The sequence below is a fragment of the Nannospalax galili genome, unplaced genomic scaffold (genome assembly GCF_000622305.1).
Source record: "Nannospalax galili isolate Female #2095 unplaced genomic scaffold, S.galili_v1.0 scaffold188, whole genome shotgun sequence".
NCBI lineage: Eukaryota > Metazoa > Chordata > Mammalia > Rodentia > Spalacidae > Nannospalax > Nannospalax galili.
In genome coordinates, this window is record NW_008360325.1 from 7,432,928 (window position 1) to 7,453,705 (window position 20,778).

Below are 20,778 nucleotides of genomic sequence, written 5' to 3' on the forward strand. Positions count from 1 at the left end.
TCCTGTGCTAACTTTCTGCCGTCTGCCTTTCTGCCCAGCTGCCTCCCACTATTCCCAGGCTTCTAGCCTTAGCCCTCCTTTCAATCTGCAGACACAGTGAGCATATGCTCCCTCCCCTGTACTTCCCTTGTAGTTCCAATTCCAGGTGACAGCATTATCAATAGCTCCCTCCAAGAACTGGGATTATAAAATATCTTAAAATGCTGCCGGGCGTGGTGGCTCACGCCTTTGATCCCAGCACTCGGGAGGCAGAGGCAGGGGATCTCTGTGAGTTCATGGTCAGCCTGGTCTACATAATGAGTTCCAGGACAACTGGGGCTACAGAGAGACCATCTCAAAAAGAGAAAAAAAAAAATGTTGAAGTTAGTTAATTTCAATAAAAATCAATGAGACAAACATAAGCCCCCATAGTTGCAGCCCAAAAACTAACAAGAACAACAGGAAGCAAGGAGGCCAGGACAGAAGCAGCTTTATTCGGTTCTAGGCTCAATGAACGGTGGTCATGAAAAGATCGTAGCAAACATTAAAACATGGTATGTAGAAAAAGCCAACACTCTTCCCCACCTATCGAAGGCAGGCACTGTGTCTAGAACAAGACGCATAACTCCATTTCTTTTACTTTGGGCCATTCCTGGAGTACTGGTTCAATCTGAGGCACCACAGCTTAAAAATGATATTAAGAAAAAGGAAAGCCACTGTGTAACCAACACGAAGCCAGGCCATATAAGGAATAGGTAACAATCTGGTAATGTTTCATCTCAAAAAGACAGAACACTTGATCCTATGTGAGGATGCTATGAGAAGAGAGATTGGGCTTGTTCTACACGACACCAACAGACGGAACAGGTAGAAGACTCCCACTCACAGTAAGAGCTTTCAAACAGCTAAAACTTAATAGCACAGGCTGTCTCTAGAGCAGGGTTCTCAACTGTGGATGACTCATCCCTCTACTGCTAAGCATCCTAAAGCAGAGAGCCCCCAACCAAAGAAAGAAGCCTCTAAAAGGTCAGCAGCGCAGAGATGAGACGCTTGCCCTGGGAGTCACGAGCTCCCTATCACTGTACACCAGGAAATGTCTGGGTAAGGCCTAGGATGGAGAGAAATGAGTTGAAAAAGACACTTTCAGATAATTCTTCAAAAAAAAATTCTCCTCAGTATGTTGAAGTGATGATGGGTCAGATGCTGACTCACGTGCACATTTCATAGCCAATTTTCACACACCAGCTGTAAGAAGGGAACTATTTTCTCATGACTTGACGTTGAATTAGGCTGTCCTAATGTCGCATGGCAATCAATGCTTGAAGCCCAAACTCTCTACAATTGTATACATGCTTGTATACACATGTACCATTGCACAGAGCATAAACATTAAAATGACTTGCAAAACGTTCATTAACTAGGAAACAAAGCCACACTTATTTCACAAGTATCAGGACAATTTCTGAACAGTTTTACACTTGTTACAAGTCTACTGGCTGGAGAAAGAAGAAAGGGTGATCTGAAGTGGTCCTGTGAGAGGAGAGCACGACTCCCTGACTGTCCCTGGGTGCCTGCTCCTCCACTCCCACAGAACCCACCAAAGCGGGGATTAATGGTGACATCCCTTTATCCAAGGCCTGAAAGCACAGGATGGACAGACGTCTGAACATCCCCAACTGGGAATCCTGCCCTTAACAAATACACTTGATGCAGATACATGGTTTCTTGGCTGCCTGTACTAAGGCCCATCTGTCAGGATGGAAGGATGGCAGTGTGCCTGCTCACATGTTGGTCAAACTGTCACTAGGGCATAGGTGCCAAGCAATGAGAGTTTTAAATGGGCAGCTTGCATAGCACTGTAAGAGCTTGCTCTTCTGTAGGAAAAAAAATATATATGTGGTAATACTACTGAAGGGCTATAATCACGAGTGCAATGTTCTTGATCACTCTCAACATCTAAATGGGAAAAAGATCTAGACTAGTAGAAAAGAACAGACAGTGGTCAGATCAAACAGAAAGGTGCTGTGAAAAGAGGGGAGTGGGCACGATGGCTTCCTACCGCCTGTCCTGCCTCAGCAGGCACCATCCAGACCTTCAGCAGGGAGGGCCTTTGTTCAGTAACTCATCAGGTTGTAAAAAGCAATGCTGCTTTCCATACTCTAAGTAAAAGTAAAACCTGAACAGCCTTCTAGCAGGCTGCCTAACCTTATGTAAGTTCTATTTCTTAGCTGGTTACTTTAAAAATGAGAAAAGTTGCTTGGTGGCGCACGCCTTTAATCCCAGCACTTGGGAGGCAGAGGCAGGCGGATCTTTGTGAGTTTGAGGCCAGCCTGGTCTACATAGTGAGTTCCAGGACAGCTGGGGCTGTAAGGAGACCCTGTCTCAAAAAAGACAAAAAAGAAAAGAAAAAGAGAAGAGTCTAATCTATACATTCAACACAACTTTTTTTTTTTTAATGAGTATGAGTGTATTGTCTGCATGTGTATAAGTGCATCCATATTGTGCAATGCCTGTGGAGGTCAGAAGAGAGCATCAAATGCCTCTAGAACTGGAATTATAGATGATTGTTAGCCACCATGTGGGTGTTGGGAATCAAACCCAGGTCCTCTGCAAGAGCAGTCAGTGCTCTTAACCACTGACCCATCTCTCCAGTCCTCAACACAACCTTCTAAATGCAGAAAATGAGATTCCCATGGGTGAATGGGGTGGGGAGAGCTATAATTTGTGTGGGAAAAGAAATCAAGAACTGAAGTGGGTTAATAAAGACCAGAAACTTAGCACTTTAAGTCACAAATTAAAAACGTAGGACTCTGGCGTAACTATGGAACCATTCCCTGTCGTACCCCAACCAGAAGCGACCAGGAGCAAAACGCTCCAGTGCTCCACCTCATTACTGCCTACTTGTGAAGCCTTTGGGGTTTCAGGCAGGAAGGAGCCTGTATTAACATATGGAAGCTCTTCGTGGGACTAGCCCTGTCACTGCAATGTGAGCTACTTGTTCTTCCTCAGTCCCAGAGGCTGGTCATGGCCATGTTCTGAAGAGCTTCTCACTCACAGGTTTCAGGTCATACTGAGGGAATGCCTCAGTCCCTACACTGCCATAACCAAGCAATCTGATAGCACTAACCTCCCTCAGTGGATCAATTTATCAATTCTTTATTTTTATCATTTCAATGGTTCTTTCTTGGGCTTTTTTCAGATTTACTAAAACTGTCATCTACATCAAGGAGTAACTAGGAACCATTCTCTCCACATGTACAACCTGTGGAGTCTGAAAGTCCAGACTGCTCAGTGTTCACCACTGAAAACAGCAAAGGTCTAGAAAGTGCCATCACTCTTTGCTGAACTGTGAGTAAATGTCCTTCAAAAGCTGTCTTAAGTTTGTTTCTCCACTGCTGTGACAAAACACTCTGACCAATACCAACCTGGGGAGGAAAGGGTTTATTTAGCTTACATATCCCAAGTCACAGTTCATCAGGGAGCCCAAGGTAGGAACTCAGGGCAGGAACCTGGAGGCAGGAGCTGGAGCATAGACCATGGAGGAATGCTGCTTACTGACTTGCTCCCCTGGCCCCTGCTCCCCTGCTTTCTTATGCAACACAGGCCCACCTGCCCAGGGGTGGCACCACCCACGATGGGCTGGGCCCTCCCACATCACTCATCAATCAAGCAGGTGCCCCACGGACATGGCCACAGGCCAGTCCAATGAAGGCAATTCCCCAATTGAGGCTCCCTCAACCCAGGTGTGTCAAGTTGACACTAAAGCTATCCAGCACAAAAGCCATGTGGTAAAGGCCTTGCTGCCAGCCAATGGCAGTACTAGGAGGTAATGGTCCATGAGGAGGTGGACCTGGTAGGAAGGAGGTCAGGTCACTACAGACGTGCCCTCAGAGGTAAGATTGGGACCCCAGGCTCTTCCCGGTTTCTCTGCTTCCAGGATGCCAGGCGAGCAGCTTCCTCCACCACACACTCTCCCCACGATGGCCACCTTAGCATGGGCCCAAAAGTAGCAGGCCAGCCAACATGAACTAGGGCCTCCAAACCTATGTGCAAGGAGCCTACGCTTCTAGGAAGTACTAGAGACTCTAAAATGACATCACTTTCTTAGCTTTCTAGTACAATGTCACACAGGGGCAGGGGAAGAGATGGGTATCCCTGTTCTTCCTGCTAACCTCTCCATATAGCCCTATACCTTCCCCTAAGCACCATCTATCTCTGCCACACCATTTTCCTGCTCAAGAACACACAGTCCCCCTCACAGCCAACTCCCATCTAGCCAGCTTCCCATACTCACAAACCAATCATCCCTTCTTAAACGGCCTCTCCCTTCACTCAGGTTCCACAGACCCAGTTCTACTGTCTGTGACACGTCTTTGCTCACTACAGTCTCTAAAATATATTCACACTTGTCAAGTCATTCTAGACCTTCACACATCTGTATTCACGTGTATTTAACGTTTAGTCACTTCCTCCTGTCTCCATTTTGGTACAGTTTACAATCAATGACCAAACAATTTTCTTTTTTTTTTTTTTTTTTTTTTTAGACAGGGTCTTGAGAAAGGATAGTTTTTCAACAGATGGTCTGGGTCTAACTGGACATCCACAGATGGAAAAAAAAAAGAAACAAGACCTAAACCCCACATCATGCAAAGTTAATCCCAAAGAGGTGACCAACGTAAGCATGCCATAGTCATGAAACACATAGAGAACAAGGGGACACCTCCCGACCAAGGAGGAAGCACAGAACTCTGGCACCACCAATACGACCCATATAGTCATCTCCTTCTCTGAAGGACTTTGGTGCTGCAGAAGACACCGCAAGAAAGCAGAGACAAGCCAGGAACTGACAGAACGTATTACAAGCCCTGTATTTGGCAAAGATGCATCCAGAACATGCTTTAAAAGCTCTAAGAAAACACACAGTTATAAAATAGGCACAAGACAGTCATCAAGGAAGGTAGGCAGGAGTGGCAAATAAGCACTCGAGATTAGCCACAGGGAAATGAGAGGAAAGCAGCCGGATCTCCCGGAGCGATGAAGGGATTAGGAGATGGATGGTGCAACGACTCTGAAGAGGTTTGGCAGCCCCTTAAGTTGAACACACACTTACCATACAGCCCAACAGTTACACTCCTGGGCATTTATCCTAGAAAAAAATGGAAACTTTACATTCACACAAAAACCTGAAAATGAATACTCCTAGCAGCTTTATTCATAATTACCAACAACCAGAGACAGCTCGCGTCCTTCAACGGGTGGCTAATTAAATGACAGGCAGCCATACAATGGAAAGGCATGGACAATTACCAAAACTAGGAAACTGAAATGACTCATTCCAGTAACTTAACTCCTATTCAAATTTCAGTTTTGAGATTGTGTGTGTTTCTACATCTCATCCTGTGCAAACATCCACGCAACCAGCACCACAAGCCAACACAGGGCTATTGCATCAGCCCCACCTGAAGAAAACACTAGCCTGTTTTTCATTTCTATGATGTCCTTTAGAGAACGCTACAAAACAGGAGCTGCTGCCGGCCACTTCCATGCAAACACCAGTACGCTGACTTGTCGCTGCTTCTTTGACACATTAAGATGGCTCACCGGGTAGGGCACTCACCACCAAGCCTGACCAGAGTTCTGTCCCCAGAACCCATCTGGTAGAGAAAACCCATACCCACAAGCTGTCCTCCAACCTCCACACAAATCTCCCCAGACCAACACACACAACAAATAAATATAAAAACTTCAAAGCTGTTTTCTTTTGTTTCAGCTAAGGTTTTCAGAGAAACTGCCAAAGAATCCGCTGCAATCTCAGTCACTGTCTCCTTTTTAGGTGAACTAGGGTAAATTTTGTTTATTTACCACTAAACCCTGTACTGAGAGCTGTTCATGGGCTCCATCCTTCTGCATATGATTACAATCTCAAACTGTGCATGTTCATGAATGCACTACCTCTACAAGTGACCAGGAGTCCTCCCTCTGTGAATGCGTGGAGCCCCATAAAAGCTCCTTGCTTTCAAGGAGAGCTCAGCTTTGCACGTTAACTGCAGTGCTCTCCTTACCCGCTGCATGTAACCAGCTTCCACTCCTGTTTCCTGGCTGTGCTTGTTAGCTTTGCGTGTGCCCGCTGCATTTGGCTGCAAAGCTGTGTAACCTTTGAGACTGGCTTTTACACTTAGTATAAAGTGGGTATGCACTGTTCAGATTGCTCTGTCTACCCGTAGGTTACTCCCTCTGGTTGATGAGTAGTGCTCTACTATATAGCTAGATCACTCCATTCTGCACTGTCACCCACTGAAGGATACCGAGCTTTTTCTGGTTTGGGGATATTATAAATAAAGCTGCTATGAGCACTAATGCACAGGTCTTTGTACAAATGCATGCTTTGTTTACCTAGGATAAACATCCAAGAGTGCAGCTGTCCAATCATTGTTAAGCCTATGTTTACATTTCTGAGAAACTGTCAAACTAATTCCAGAGTATCCAAACCTATACATTTTACATCCCCTCTAGCAACATAAGTTAGGACTTCTAAAATATTTTCTGGGAGCCTGAAGAAGCAAATACCCAAAGACTTTTTCTTATTACCTCTAACAAAAAAGTTATAATTTCACATAATCTGCATGCTGATGGTCACTGCCATATAGGACAATAAATTGCAAAAGAAAAAAAAGGGAGAGAAAATAACACCGAAGTCTATATTAGAAATAGTTAGTTTGTCTTCTTCCAGAGACAGTTTGTACACCTTTAATCCCAGTGCTCAGAAGGCAAAGCCAGGCAGATCTCTGTGAGTTCCTGGCCAGCCTGGTCTATACAGTGAGTCCAGGCCAGCTGGGGCTACAGCAGAGAGACCCTGTCTTAAAAAGACCAAAACAAAAAAAAAAACAAAACAGCAAAAAAAAACAATAAAAAAACACACAGTAACAGTCTGTAGTCTATGAAGGCTAAGTGCTCTGTATTGTGAGACAAGATGCCAGTGTGCAATGCATCAATACAGACTACAACAAGAGGATCCGTCCCTGTAACACTTGGTAAAATAATTTAAGCAATGCAACCTCAAATAAAACTGTAGTTATCCTCGCTGTAGGAGTTGAAACTTCATATGCTTTATCTTACATAAAATTGGCAATTATAGAATATAGTCTTCTTTGTGTTCTTAAAACAAGAAGCTAAGCCTAGAGAAGAGATCTGCTCACTCAAACAGCAGCTAGAAGGCCTGTCCACAAGGAGAAATCTACCACACAGAAAGCGATCCTAAGGTCCCACACCGTGACTCTGCCACCTTCATGACTGACGACCTCCAGTTCTCACTTTAGTCCCTTGTGCAACCATCCAGTTCCTGATAACTGAGTTGCGTAAGACACATTTCCTTCCAAATTAAGTATGTTTACTTAAGTAGTGACAAAAGTCAAGTCTCAAGCCAGTCACTTCACAATTTAATTATGACTTAATGCATATGCTTAGTGATGTTCATATATGCATATTCATCCTAATTTTTAAATATACTAGAGCACTGGTTTCCATCTTTTATGACACACACTCACATAAAGATAGGAGTTGTTGTAAAGGTTCATCAAAATGCATACAGTCATGAGCCAACTAACCTTATCTTTCAATGACAAAGTACACAGAAGTTCCATAAGATGATGCTATCTGGGGCTGGAGAGATGGCTCAGCAGTTAAAAGCACTTGCTGCTATTTTAGAGGACCTGAGTTCAGTTCCCAGAATCCATATGGGGTGGCTGTTAATTACAGATCCAGAGGATCCAATGACCAGTTTTGGTCTCCTCGGGCAACCACATTCATACACACATACACACACACACACACACACACACACACACACAAATTAAAAATAAATCTTTGAAGCTGGGCATGATGGCATATGCCTTTAATCCCAGCACTTAAGAGGCAGAGGCAGGCGGATCGCTGTGAGTTCGAGGCCAGCCTGATCTACATAGTAAGTTCCAGGACAGCTGGGGATACAGGGAGACTCTGTCTCAAAAAGACCAAAAAAAAAAAAAAAAAAAAAAAGAAGGCTGACCGGGGCCAGGAGTGCAAGCCAGTTTCTATTTTTTAAAAATGATGTCACCTACTGACATGGTGGCAGTGTCACCATTCATGATGTCCTCCACACACCTGCTAACAATGCACCTCTCATTTCTCAGAACATGCCTGTTGCTTAGTGATGCATGACTAAACTCACTTGAAGACTAAATGATTCACAACATGAATTCTCCCAAGCTGACATACACGCCATGCCTAATGAGATTGAGTTTATTAAAGAATAGTAGTGAAAGGCTCCTGTCATCAGTGTTTGTTGCTAAATGTAATACCTTATCTGGAGGCAGAAGACATCTCATTCCATTCCTCTCTAGGCTCTGAAGAGCTTCTTTAAAGCACTGCCTAGCCAGGTTGGTGTGAGTACCACCCCCACCCCCCCCACACACACTCAACACTTGGGAGGGAAAGTCAGGAAGACTGCTGTGAGCTCCAGTCAACCTAGGATACAAGTGAGTTCCAGGGCAGCCTGTCTCAAAAAACTAAAATTAAATAAAAACAAAGCGCTACGCATATGTCACCTACAAGAAGGATGTATCTGAGTTTAAGTACAAAGATTTAAGGCAAGTCAGAGATGGAGCAAGAATAACCGGGAAAGTGCATGGTCCCTTCCCAACAGCACCTTCCTCACGTGGGCCACTGAAAACATTCACAGGGTATCACAGTGCTGACCCTCTTCACATTATGACAAGTGAAAACACAAAGAAACCAGTCAAAAGTTTCACCACCTAGCCAAATGCTTTGTCACCAGATCTATAACCTTCCTAAATTTGCTTCAACGAAACAGTTAGGATAGCAAGGATAGATTCTGCACCTAGCACAGTTCCTGGCAAACAGGAAGCATGTGATCTCTGGCATCTTCTCATTCTCACAAAGAATCCTGACAAGCACATAAAATATCCTTCCAGTCCAAAAAATACATTCCAGTCCCACCCGGTTACCAATCCATTCTCAGAACCTATTGCGACCGATTTCTCCTCAGTTACACCTACTAAGTAGCAGAATTAATTCCCAGCAGGCTCACTGCCTGATATATGGAGATAAGACCATTTGTACATTTGCATAAATTCAGAGTGATCCTTCATCTGATGTAAAGTAAATTTCATGTCCAAATATGTTTTATTTTTCAAATCAAAGCCTACTCATGGCATGTGTATTAGGGATACCTTTGAGAGGAAAAAAGCAGCTGTCAAAATTAAATGCTTTTTTTTTTCCTTTTTTAGATATCTGGGGCATTCATTTATTATTATTTCACATTAGTTCTCAAAGTTAAAAGCTGGCCTGTTTCCTTCAAAAATTTTAATTTTAGAGTCTGTCAACATTTTTAATGCATTGCTGTTATTTTTAAAATATACACGTGCACACTGTAATAAAACTCGGCACAAGCTTTCCATAGAACCCTTCCCTGGGCACTCACTAACTTTTTATGTGCCAGGCTCCATGCTTAACGCATCAACTCCATCATCTCATTTGTTTAACAAATAGACTCTCATGATTTCTGCAGCCCGACGCATAAGTGCGATCGGTACTGGATACTAGCACTGTAGCAAGTCAGTGATGCCTAACACAAATGTGTTATTCAACTCAACCCGCGGTACTGTGTTGACACGGAATCCGTCAGCAATGTTGGGACTCGGAGAACACCATCTGTGTCAGCAACAAGAGGGAACGCTATTATTAAGTGACTTCATCACTTAAGTCACATCGCTTTCGATAGGTAATTGATGAACACTAACTGCCCAGAAATTTAATTCCAAGTGTAACGGTAGACTAAATCTTCCCTAAAGGATTACCCCGAGCATATTACAAAAAGTGAGATGCCTATATTCTGAACTCTTAAAATAAGTGCTGTTCTACATTGTTTTTAACTCTTCTGAATTCCAGACTCAACAGATGGACGATTCCAGTTTAAAAAAAAAAAGAAAGAAAGAAAGAAAAAGGCAAGGCATAATTAAAGAAGCTCGTCAACAGCCCCCTAAATTTAACTACCACCCTCCCAAAGGCTAAGCCCGGATTTCCAAATTGTTACAAAAATGGAAGATGGGGAAAAGAAGGAGTTTACACAAACAATAACAACAACAACAACGAGTGGTTTACAAGAGGAGACAGAATAATGGGTGACCTCATCAGGACCCTCCCCATGTCTCTCCCTGTCACTCTGGCCGGTTCCTCGCTCTCACCCAGATCACCTAAGTTTTTGGACTGGAAACAGTCTAAACCATCGTCCAAACTTTGGCGCTGGGGAAACCGTGTTTGCCTCGGCCCGAGCTGCACCACCCGGGCTGCTGGAGCGAGCGGAGGGACGCCGAGGGGGCTGCGAGCATCCCCGCAGCAAGCTGAGCTCAGGCCGCTCCCCAGGCCTCCTCGACGCAGGGCAGGGAGGCTCCGGGCCCGGCCTGCTCCCTCTCGGGTCCGGGTCACGGTTCCCCCCGTGGGAGATCGGCTCTCGGAACGCACAGACTACGTTTCCGGGCTTGCTTCTAGAACGCGGCCCGCGGCTGCTCGAAAACGCCGGCTTCCCGAGGGCCGAGCCCGGCTGGATGTCCCGACCCGACCCCGCGCAGGCCGGGAAGGAGCTGGCACCGCACCCCGCCGCCCTCAGGGCCCCCGCCCGCCGCCCGTCCCGGGCCGCCCTACCCCAAGCCGCTACCCTGCAGTCCACCGCCCAGTACGAACTTCCCGCCGCTTTCGCCGACTCGCAACTAGCCAGCCGCGCAGTCCCTTCCACACCCTGCAGTACTGAGACTTCCCATTGGCTGTGAGCGACGGGCGAGGCGGGGCGAGACGAAGGCGGCGGGACGGAGCCCTGCGTCCCCGCCACCTCCGTGAGCATGCCGGGAGTTCTAGTTCCCCGAGCTCGCTGCATGCTGGGAAGTGTAGTCTTTGAGCCTCGGAGTAAGTCGTGGGCCCTCTGACCCTGAGGGCTTCTGGGAAGTGTGGTTTGCTGCCTCTGCTTCCTACCTAATCCGATATTGTGGCCCTCAAAGCAGCAGGAACTGAAGTAAATATTGCTAGTGCTCGAGGTGGCTTGATTTATTGTGTGTAGACAAAGGATTGGATGCAAAAGACCTACTTGTGCATACTGGAAGCCTGTCTCAGTGTCTTTCTAACCTCTGCGGTATTTTAGTTGCAATTCTGACGTCAGTTTGCTTTCCTTCGCTTGTCTCCCAGCTTCTATGAGACTGGAAACCCCTGTGCCTTGGATTGCACCTTCTGAAGCCCGGGGAAAAGCCTTGACGGTGTTTACAGAGTTTTAGGGTTGTTTGGCTTCGCTTTGTTGCCAATGTAAGGTATTTCTGTGTTTTCTTAAACTGAATCCTAAAAATGTGTATGAGCTTCAGGCCCCACAAAACCTGAGTCACTGTCCAGTGAGCAGAAAAACATTGCTTCTGATGTCTGACGATTTGCTGTTCCAGGTACCCTCCCCTACTCTGTTTTCTAACCTATCATGTCTTCTGCCCTAGGTGACTGACCTCTACTAAGCACTTCCAGGTTCCCTGTCTTTGGTTGTGTTTGAGCCACGGGGAACCCTACTGAGGACTGGAAGGGAAAAGAAAAGTGAGTTAAAGTAGGTAGTATTCCTCTTTGACAAGGATGCATCCAGATGGAAGGGTCCCTTAGTTGAAGGTCACCACTCTCTGGGCCTCCCTCCAGTATGTAGTGAGGGCAGCCCTGTGTGTGTGTCATGACTGGAACTCATAACACCATAGCTGCCTCTGAGCCAGGAGCTACTGCTCCATCCTGTGTGGCTGGCTCCCACTCCACACCTTTCTAAACAGCTTCGCTGCAAATAAACCCTCCTCAGATGGTCCTCTCTCACTTTTGTTGTTGGCTTTCTATGGACACCCTGATGGACACACAAGCACAAGGTGAGCACTTGATGAATATTTGTCAGCAAAGAGGTCTCCAGATTCACACATCTCCTAAGTGTGAACTGCCACAGTGGGACTCTGTGGGCAGAATCCTGTGAGTGAAAGACATTCTGCCCACACAAACACGCATGCACACACACACACACACACACACACACACACACACACACACACCCGTGCTAAGAAGGCTTGGAACAGGATTTATCTGTTACAGTGTAACTGTGTTCCCCTAACCTCACATGCAGAAGAAAGGCAGGCCCCTGCCTACACACTGGGTTAACAATTGGCTGACCTTAAAGCACTGTTAAATCAGCAACAGGCCATGGACTGTTCCAAGGTGAGAATAGACTGTATTCTGGAGCTCAGGGCTCTGGCACTCTCTGTCGGATGGCTCTCAGTTAAGTGCTGTTTTGATGCAGCTATGTTCTACGGCAGTTGCCAATACCTCCAACACCACCCACACATGCTGAGAAGTCCTGCCAGTGCAGAGCATGGCAGGGGACCAGTCCAAGCTGCCGTCATGGAGACAGCATGTCTGAAATGCCACCGGTGTGGGTGCAACTCCTGGGACATGGGGACCCTCAGCAAATGTTTATGAGTTGATAGGTTGGAATAGCGACCAGGGTACACAAGTCAAGACCTGCCGCTACTGGGCTTTTGAAATTAAGAGCAGAACTGAGGAAGAAAGGCTTATGAATATAATCCTGCCATAAAATACCCCTGCAGTCCACACAAATGTTTGCTAAACATTTACTGTGAGCAAGGGGTTAAACTAACCACCAAGGCTTCTGGTTTAACTCATATTTAAGGAAGCCCTACTATCTGTTAGGCAGGCACTGTGCTTTTTTATATATTTTACCTCCCCAAATTCTTAGAAGAAAATATATGAAATAATTTAAGGGATTCAGATTCCCCAATTCTACTTCAAATGTTCGCTTGGCCTCAGAACAGGAGTCATTCTTGTAAAGAAATAATTTCAGTATGGTGATAAAGACTTGTTCCGAATGGGGTCGTAGTTAAATTGTGAGATCCCTAATTAAGGAATCACCATGGATAAAGCAGGGAAGACCAACTAAAATTTTGTATATAGAATCTTCATCAGCTTGCCATATAGCCAGGTCCCCAGGTTGGCCTTTTACATTTCTGAGAGCCTTTCTGTAGGCCTGGGAACCCTAGCAGAGAGCCCTGAAAAAGTAACCAGGATAAGGCATTCTGGGAAAGAGGGCAGACTGGTGGTGTCTTCCCATGGTAGGAACTCCATCTGGGAGCTCCAAGCAGTCAGGATAGTCATTAGAAAGCTAGGCTGCCCCGGCAGGCTGTTCAGCGGGTGCCCACTCCTCCCATGAGTCAGTTCATGAGTCCTGTCGTTTTCATCTGTGGCGTGGGAACAGTCATCCTGGCCTAACTAGCAATTTGCCACCGCCAGACCAATGGGAGACAAGTGAGGTAAGGCCGAAAAGACCTTTGATCCAGCTGGAACAAAGCCACAGGGTGTCCTTGTGCATTACAGTAACCAAGAAAATACCACCTCCTGGAAAGAGAGAAATGAGAGGGGAGTGAGGAACAGAGGGTGTGCGGGGTCTCCAAAGCCCTTGCTTTGTGCTCACCAAGTCCCTTGACTTTTGAGCGTCTCTTATGTACCAGGCATTTATAATCCAGAGGAAGAGCCAGGTATGTGCACAAGTTCCAGTAAAAACATAATAAAATCAATTACTTTGCCATGTAACCATGCAAGGATATAGGGCCTCAGTAGTCTGGATAAACAGACCAAGCTCCAGAGCTGTAATTAGTTAATCCCAATTGTCAACTTGATGAGGTCTAGAATCAGTTGAGAGAGGGGCCTCTGGGTGTGCCTGTGAGGGATTATCTTGATTCTGTTCCTTGAAGTGGGAAGACCCCACTCCCTCTGGATGGTGCCATTGCCTGGCTGGTATACCAGACTGTATAAGTGGAACAAGGGAGCTGAACAACAGCATTCACTGCTCTTGCTTCTTGACCGAGGATGCGATGTGACCAGCTGTTTTGACCTCCCCACCATGATGGGATTTACCATGAACTATGTACAAGCTAGAATAAAGCTTTTCTCCCTTAAGTTGCATTTGTCGTGGTATTTTATCACAGCAACAGAGGTAACTAAGACAACCATGAACTGACGTTGATCTTCTCAAGGTCACCTGGAAAATGTAGTGGGGTCAGAGCCCCTGGACGCCTAGGGACCCTGTGGGCTGCTGCACCAGTGCCAGCTAGCCCAGCCCTTCGGTGGCTTCAAAGATACTCAAATCTCAGTGTTAAGTGCTTTTCTCTTTACGATATCTATCATGGTTACTGTGTCTCATGATAAACTTGGTACAGAAGAGAACGTGGCCCCCACAGATGCAATCTCTCGCATCACCTCTATGTTTTTAACTTTTAATTACATTTAGTTACTTATTATGTGTGTGTGTGCCTGCTTATGCACATGCCAAGGCACACCTGGAGGTCAAAGGACAACTTGTAGGAGTCTGTTTTCTCCCTCTACCTCATGGGGCCCAGGGATTGAACTCAAGTTGTCAGGCTTGGTGACAGGTGCCTTTACCCACTGAGCCATCTCACCAGGACACTCTCATCAACCCTAAAATACACGCTCTTCACATTTTTAATCTCGCTGAAATCTGGACACGTCTTGCGATCTGTGCCTGTTGCAATCAACAGTGTTCTTATTATTTCTCTATTAGTAGCACATAAAATAATGGCGGTCTTTACACATGATGAAGTCTTAGATGTAATGAAAGTCCCAGGTGCCTGCCGCTTTGCTCATTGGGAATTCCCTCCAGGTCGTTCCTCCTCTTCATTCCACTTCCCACAATGAGCCACAGATCATCCTAAACTCCTATGGGAACAGATCTTTCTCCCTGCTTCATATTTTTTGAAAGTAAAGACAAACCTCTTCAGAGAAAAAGGGAGTCAGTGTGATGGGAGGGAATAAGGACACCTCAGTCTCGAACCTTCTCTGCCATGTGTATAAATTATTAACCTTGATGAACCTCAGCCTCCCACCCTCACCCCATCCTCATCTGTTACATCTGTTAATGCACAGCACTTGTAAAATTCTTGACCCAAAAGATACTCAGGAAAGGTGGCCTCTCTTAGTTCCTCTTTCAGAACATCATATGGTCCCTTTCCCTCATCACTCCATCTCTAGCTATAACAGCTATCATTAGGTACCCTCAGTGGCTAGACACAGATTCAGATCAGATACATGTACATACCCATATATAGCCGCCAAGTTACCAACCGGGAAAGGAAGGCAAGCTGGTTCAAAAACAAAAGCAAATCATCGCTTTTATTTTTGCAACCATCTAACTCTTGTCATGTTTTGATTTCAGGACTGCTCCAAGATTCGGGGACAAATAAGCATGATTATGAGACTCAAAAAGGTTCTGAGCAAAACAAAGTCCTTTTATCACAAAAGAATTGGGAAGGCTTGTTGCTAAATACAGTTACTGCATAGAAATGCAGTTTCCCTTTCCTACCCATCACCATTGTCACCTCCCATATCAGGAAATGTTTCTGCCAGATAAACTCTGTCATGTTTTTGCACATGTTGGGTGTTGTCTGGAGTACTTTAGTACTTTAGAAAGCTAGTATCTCGTCCAGTCTTCTCAGCAACCCTGGGAGGTGAGGTGCCATGGCTAGACCTTTTACAGTCAAGGAAATTGAGTCTTTGAGAACCCTGGCATCTTACCCAAAGCCACAGAGCTGATAAGTAGAGCCAAGATCAGAACTTCAGGGAACCCTAATCTTCAGAGCGTGGTCATCTGAATGAGTGGTCAAGTGGTTCTTCCCATGGCTTAGGGGTAAAAGCATCTTGGCCAGCAAAAGTTCTCTGAGAATCCATGGCTTAGGGCTCTACTTGGCTCATATAAATGACCGGGTATCCCTCCTGATTCCTCTGCCATATGCTTGGATCCTGGGCTCCCTCCAAGTTCAGGTAAGAAGGGCACCTCGGCGTTAGGCTAAGAGGAAGAACGCTACAAGAGAACAGGCATGGATGGCCCTTCTCAGTTTTGGAATGTAGGACACATTTTTACATTTTTTAAAAATTTATTCTTCGAAGGTTTCATAGTTTTGAAATTCAAGGCAGAAACAATAGCATTTAGAGACTTTAAAGCTTGTGAGTTAGAGACCTGAAGGTCAAAGCCCTGAAGGAAAGGCCAGAATCTAGCAGAACATTCAGGAAACTACTGTCCACTCCAACACAACATGTTTCCTTGAGAGTGGGAACAAGATCATGAAGAGGAAAAAGAAAGGCTCACCTTCTGGGGTGTCCCTCAGAAGGGTCCTCTGTATGTCTGCTCCTCCCCAACTCCAGGAGCAAGTCCCAGGGGTAGACACAGAACTCTGTCTGGGCCATGTCCATGAGTCTCAGAGTATGAAGTCTCAACTTGTCTCCTGGACTCTGGGTCACTTGCTGTCCTTCCAGCACCAATTCTATAGTGTTACAGACTGAACTGTGTCCTTTTCTCCAACTTCATGTGCTGAGGTCCTGACCCCAGGACCTTAGAGTGGGACTTTGCTTAGAGCCCTTGAAGAGAGGACTGAGCTAAGATGACATCATATAGTTGAGTGTACTATGGCTGGTATCCTTATAAGAAGAGACCAGGGCACAGACTCACACCAAGGGAAGACCCTGTGAAGGCATTGGTAAGCCAAAGAGAGATGCCTCAGGGAGACCAACCCTGCTGGATGACACCTTGATCTTGGACTTCTGCTTTCAGGCCTGTGAGGAGACGTAGTCCACAATCTATGTCACCCAGTCTGGGATATTTTGTCATGGTAGTCCTAACTAATAAACATGGTACCAAAACTCCGAGCTGCAGAGCTTTCAGGAAGCTGTGCCTGTGACCTCAAGAGCTGTTCCTCACAATCTTCCACAGCCAAGGCCCTGGCTCAGCTACCCATCTTTCTCCCATATCAATATATCCTAATAATCTATTTGTGATCCTGGTCAGGAATCCTTCCTTCTTTCTTTGAGATAAAGGAAATTTTCCTTGAAACCATAAATGGGAACTGAGGGAGAGGTGTGGGTACAACTCTATTTTGGATTTTTTTTTTTTTTTTTTTGGTCTTTTTGAGAAACGGTCTCCCTGTGGCCCCAGCTGTCCTGGGTTCACTATGGAGACCAGGCTGGCCTCGAACTCACAGAGGCCACCTGCCTCTGCCTCCTGAGTGCTGGGATTAAAGGCATGTGCCACCTCTCCCGGCTATTTTGGATTTTTGTAAATGTGTGCAAGTATTTTGCCTGCACGCATGTAAGTATACCTGTGCTTGCAGTGCCCATAGAGGCCAGAAGAAGGCATCGGATTCCCCTGAACTGGAGTTACGGATGACTGTTAGCTGCCATGTAGGTGCTGGAGACTGAGCCTGGGTCCTCTGCAAGAGCAGCCAGTGCTCTTAACCCTGGCTATTTTGGATTTTTGTAAATGTGTGCAAGTATTTTGCCTGCACGCATGTAAGTATACCTGTGCTTGCAGTGCCCATAGAGGCCAGAAGAAGGCATCGGATTCCCCTGAACTGGAGTTACGGATGACTGTTAGCTGCCATGTAGGTGCTGGAGACTGAGCCTGGGTCCTCTGCAAGAGCAGCCAGTGCTCTTAACTTCCAACCCACCTCTCCAGTCCCACAACTCTACTACTTCAAATAGTTAACTTGCGTTGACAAATTCCTAGGAAAATGGCAAAAGGGGATGCGAATGAAAATGTTGAACTTCTATCACAGCTGCCCGTGGAAGACATTGACTTACTTAATCTTCATGGTGATCCCACATGGACATGTATGATTATCACAGCCTCGTGGGTGAGACATAGGACCTTTAACTGTGGCCTGACAAAGGTTTGGGTGTGGTTCAGACCTCCAAGATTCACTGGGTAGAGCTTTGGTCCCCAGGGTGATAGTGTTAAGAGATGCTGGGGGCTAGGTGGCATAAAAACTTTAAGAGAGGGAGGGACAAACTTTAAGAGGTAGGGCCTATTGGCAAGCCCTTAGGTCACTGAGGGTGTGGCCCTTTCATTCTTCTCCATGCTCCCATCATCATGACATCATCCTCCATGTGATGCAGCCACGAGGGCCCTTGCCGGCACCGTGCTGTTTGAACTATCAACATCTTAACCTGAAAGCTACTTTGCCATCAGTCACCCAGCTGCAGTATTCCATTATAATAACAGAAATGGTCAAATACAGCTAGTTAGAGAAAGAATGGAGCTTTACACCCTAGACTGCCTGACTCTAAAGTGATGGTAACTCTACATTGCCCCTTAAAACTGGAGAGGTGGCCATTTTCCCTCTTTCTGCACAAATGTCTCTGGCTAATACCTTGGGAGAGAATGAATAATCAGCAAGTTAATAAATTATATTCACTTCCTGCAAACAAGCCGATTGTTAGTTTGCCTCTCACAGGTGTGACTTGATTGCAGACCATTAGTGACCATTAATAAAAGAAACCCAGGCTGCAATTCACAAGCATGTTTGAATTTCCCAAGACTTGCATTTCACACCAGGGAGCTGAGCTCAGCCAATATTTCCACAGGCTAACACCTGCAACAGAAGCATAAAGCATGATTTAACTGAGGTAACATTTTTCATTGGGAATTTAAACACAAACCCAAGATAATTTGTGAACAAGATCACCCCTTCCCATGACCGTCATTGGTCTTAGCTTACCACCGAGCTAAGCCTCAAGGGTCCTGAAAATCTATTAAACAGCTTGAAGAGGTTTCAGGACATATTGTAGAGCCCTTTGGTGCCTTTCCTGGTTTAACCCAAAGATACTCATTTACCATTAAACAAATATTGACTGAGTACCAATGAAGGCCCTACTGTACCAGGTTCTCAGGATAGGGAGGAACAGGACAAGAGGTGAAGGGACATAGACAGAGAGACAGTTATAGAAGAAGGGATGGCACCATCCTGAAGGGATCACTGTCGCCATGTTCCAATGTCCATAAGGAAAACTCCTTCCCATCCAACAGTGCTGCTATTGGAAAGGAATTCCAGCTCCTTTCCCACTCACTAAAGAGAGGTGACTCCTTGGCTTGGTAAGCTTGAGAAAGAACCCAGGTTGAGGCAGGATTTCTTTGTGTCTCCCTCTCTGACTCTGTCTCTGTCTCTCTTTCTCTCTCCTCATACTGTTCTCTTGCTCATGTGATATTATGATATGAGGTAGATGAGGTGAAGATGGGTGAGGTGAGGTGAACGATGGGGGTCTTGTCATATGCGACATTACTACACCAACATTATAAGTACCTGCATAAAAAGGCCTGACTCTAATTTAGCTTTTAAGAGCAGGCCTAAACTCAGAGGACACTTGTTCCCTCAGATGTCTCTTGGAACCATCTGTCTCCTGGAACTGTCCTGTTGGAACTGTGTCCTCCAATCAGGCCCCACCCATTATTTTATTCAAAACGATTTCTCCAGCTTCATTGGGGGAAGTACAAGTTTGGCTCCACCCGTATCTTAACAGACCATCCGGCCTTTTCTTCCCTAGTTCTAGACTATCTCATTCATTCAAGGTCACGTGTCCTTCCCAGTCTTCACTGCAATGAAGAGGGATGAACCATTTTTCAGTGCTCTAATTTGTTAATTCTCAAGCATACCCACATTCATTATCTTTTGGGTGGAGTACCAAATTGAGGTTGCCAAGGAGATGCCCTGGTCATGAGACACAAAGTTCATTTAATTTGCAAAGGTTACTTAAGAGATATTAGTTCAGAGGCCAGGCGTGGTGGCACACGCCTTTAATCCCAGCACTTGGGAGGCAGAGGTAGGCGGATCTCTGTGAGTTCAAGGCCAGCCTGGTCTACATAGTGAGTTCCAGGACAGCTGGGGTTGCAGGGAGACCCTGTCTCAAAAAGACCAAAAAAAAAAACACAAGATATTAGTTCAGACTACGTCCATTTTATAAAAGCCATTCCTATAATCATGTAGCATTAGGATCTTCTTACAATACATCAGAAGGATGAGGGCTAAGAGGAAGGCTCAGTTGGTAAAGTCCTTGCTGTCCAAGCATGAGGAACCGAGTGCAACCCCAAGAACCCACATATCTGCACAGAGTAGCATGAATTTATAATCCCAGCACTGAAGAGGCAGAAACAAGAGGATCTCTGGGGGTGACTGACAAGACTGCCATTGAGAGAGCCTGTCGCAAAGGAGGTGGAAGGTATTCATGAAGATGACATCCAAGGTTGTCTTCTAACCTCCACATATGCACACATGCATAAAAAGTAATTTTGTTAGTTAGCTAAAATTAAAAAATCATTTTCTGGGGCTGGAGAGATGGCTTAGAGGTTAAGAGCACTGGCTGCTCTTGCAGAGGACCCAGGTTTGATTCCCAGCACCCACATGACAGCTAATAACTTTCCCTAACTACAATTCCAGGGATCTGACGCCCTCTTCTGACCTCCCCAGGCATTGCACAACACAGGTTTACTTACAAACATGCAGGCAATACATGCTCACACACTGACACACACACACTAAAAATAATAAATTTTTCTATCTACTATTTTTTATTTTATGTGTATGAGTGCATAGCCTGCATATACATGAGTGCACCCGTGTTGTACAATGCAGCAGAGGTCAGAAGAGGGCGTCCGAATCCTCTGGGACTGGAGTTAAGGACAGTTCTTAGCCATCGTGTGGGTGCTGGGAATCGAACACAGGTCCTCTGCAAGAGCAGTCAGTGCTCTTAACTGCTGGCCCATCTCTCCAGCTCCTTGTCTGCAATTTCTAATATTGGAGAAGCAGATTTTGTAACAAACTCGGGCATTAATCAATGGCAATGATCTTCCAGCTGTACTGGAAATACCAGTCTTTATTTTTCTAAATTTTG

General features: G+C 45.6%; 1 protein-coding gene across 7 annotated transcripts in view; it reads right to left on the reverse strand.

Moving 5' to 3' along the window:
- Vrk1 (VRK serine/threonine kinase 1) overlaps nt 1–10,797 on the reverse strand; it is a 91,244-nt gene extending 80,447 nt beyond the window's left edge. For 3 of the 7 annotated variants that reach the window (XM_017796234.2, XM_008825648.2, XM_029559899.1), the window contains exon 1: nt 10,678–10,776. The gene's annotated coding sequence lies outside the window, so the exon portion shown is untranslated. Of the gene's footprint in view, nt 1–10,677 lie in introns of all 7 variants that reach the window. The other 4 variants (XM_008825650.3, XM_029559895.1, XM_029559897.1 and 1 more) reach the window with 4 other exon arrangements.
- Nucleotides 10,798–20,778: the final 9,981 nt, after the last annotated feature.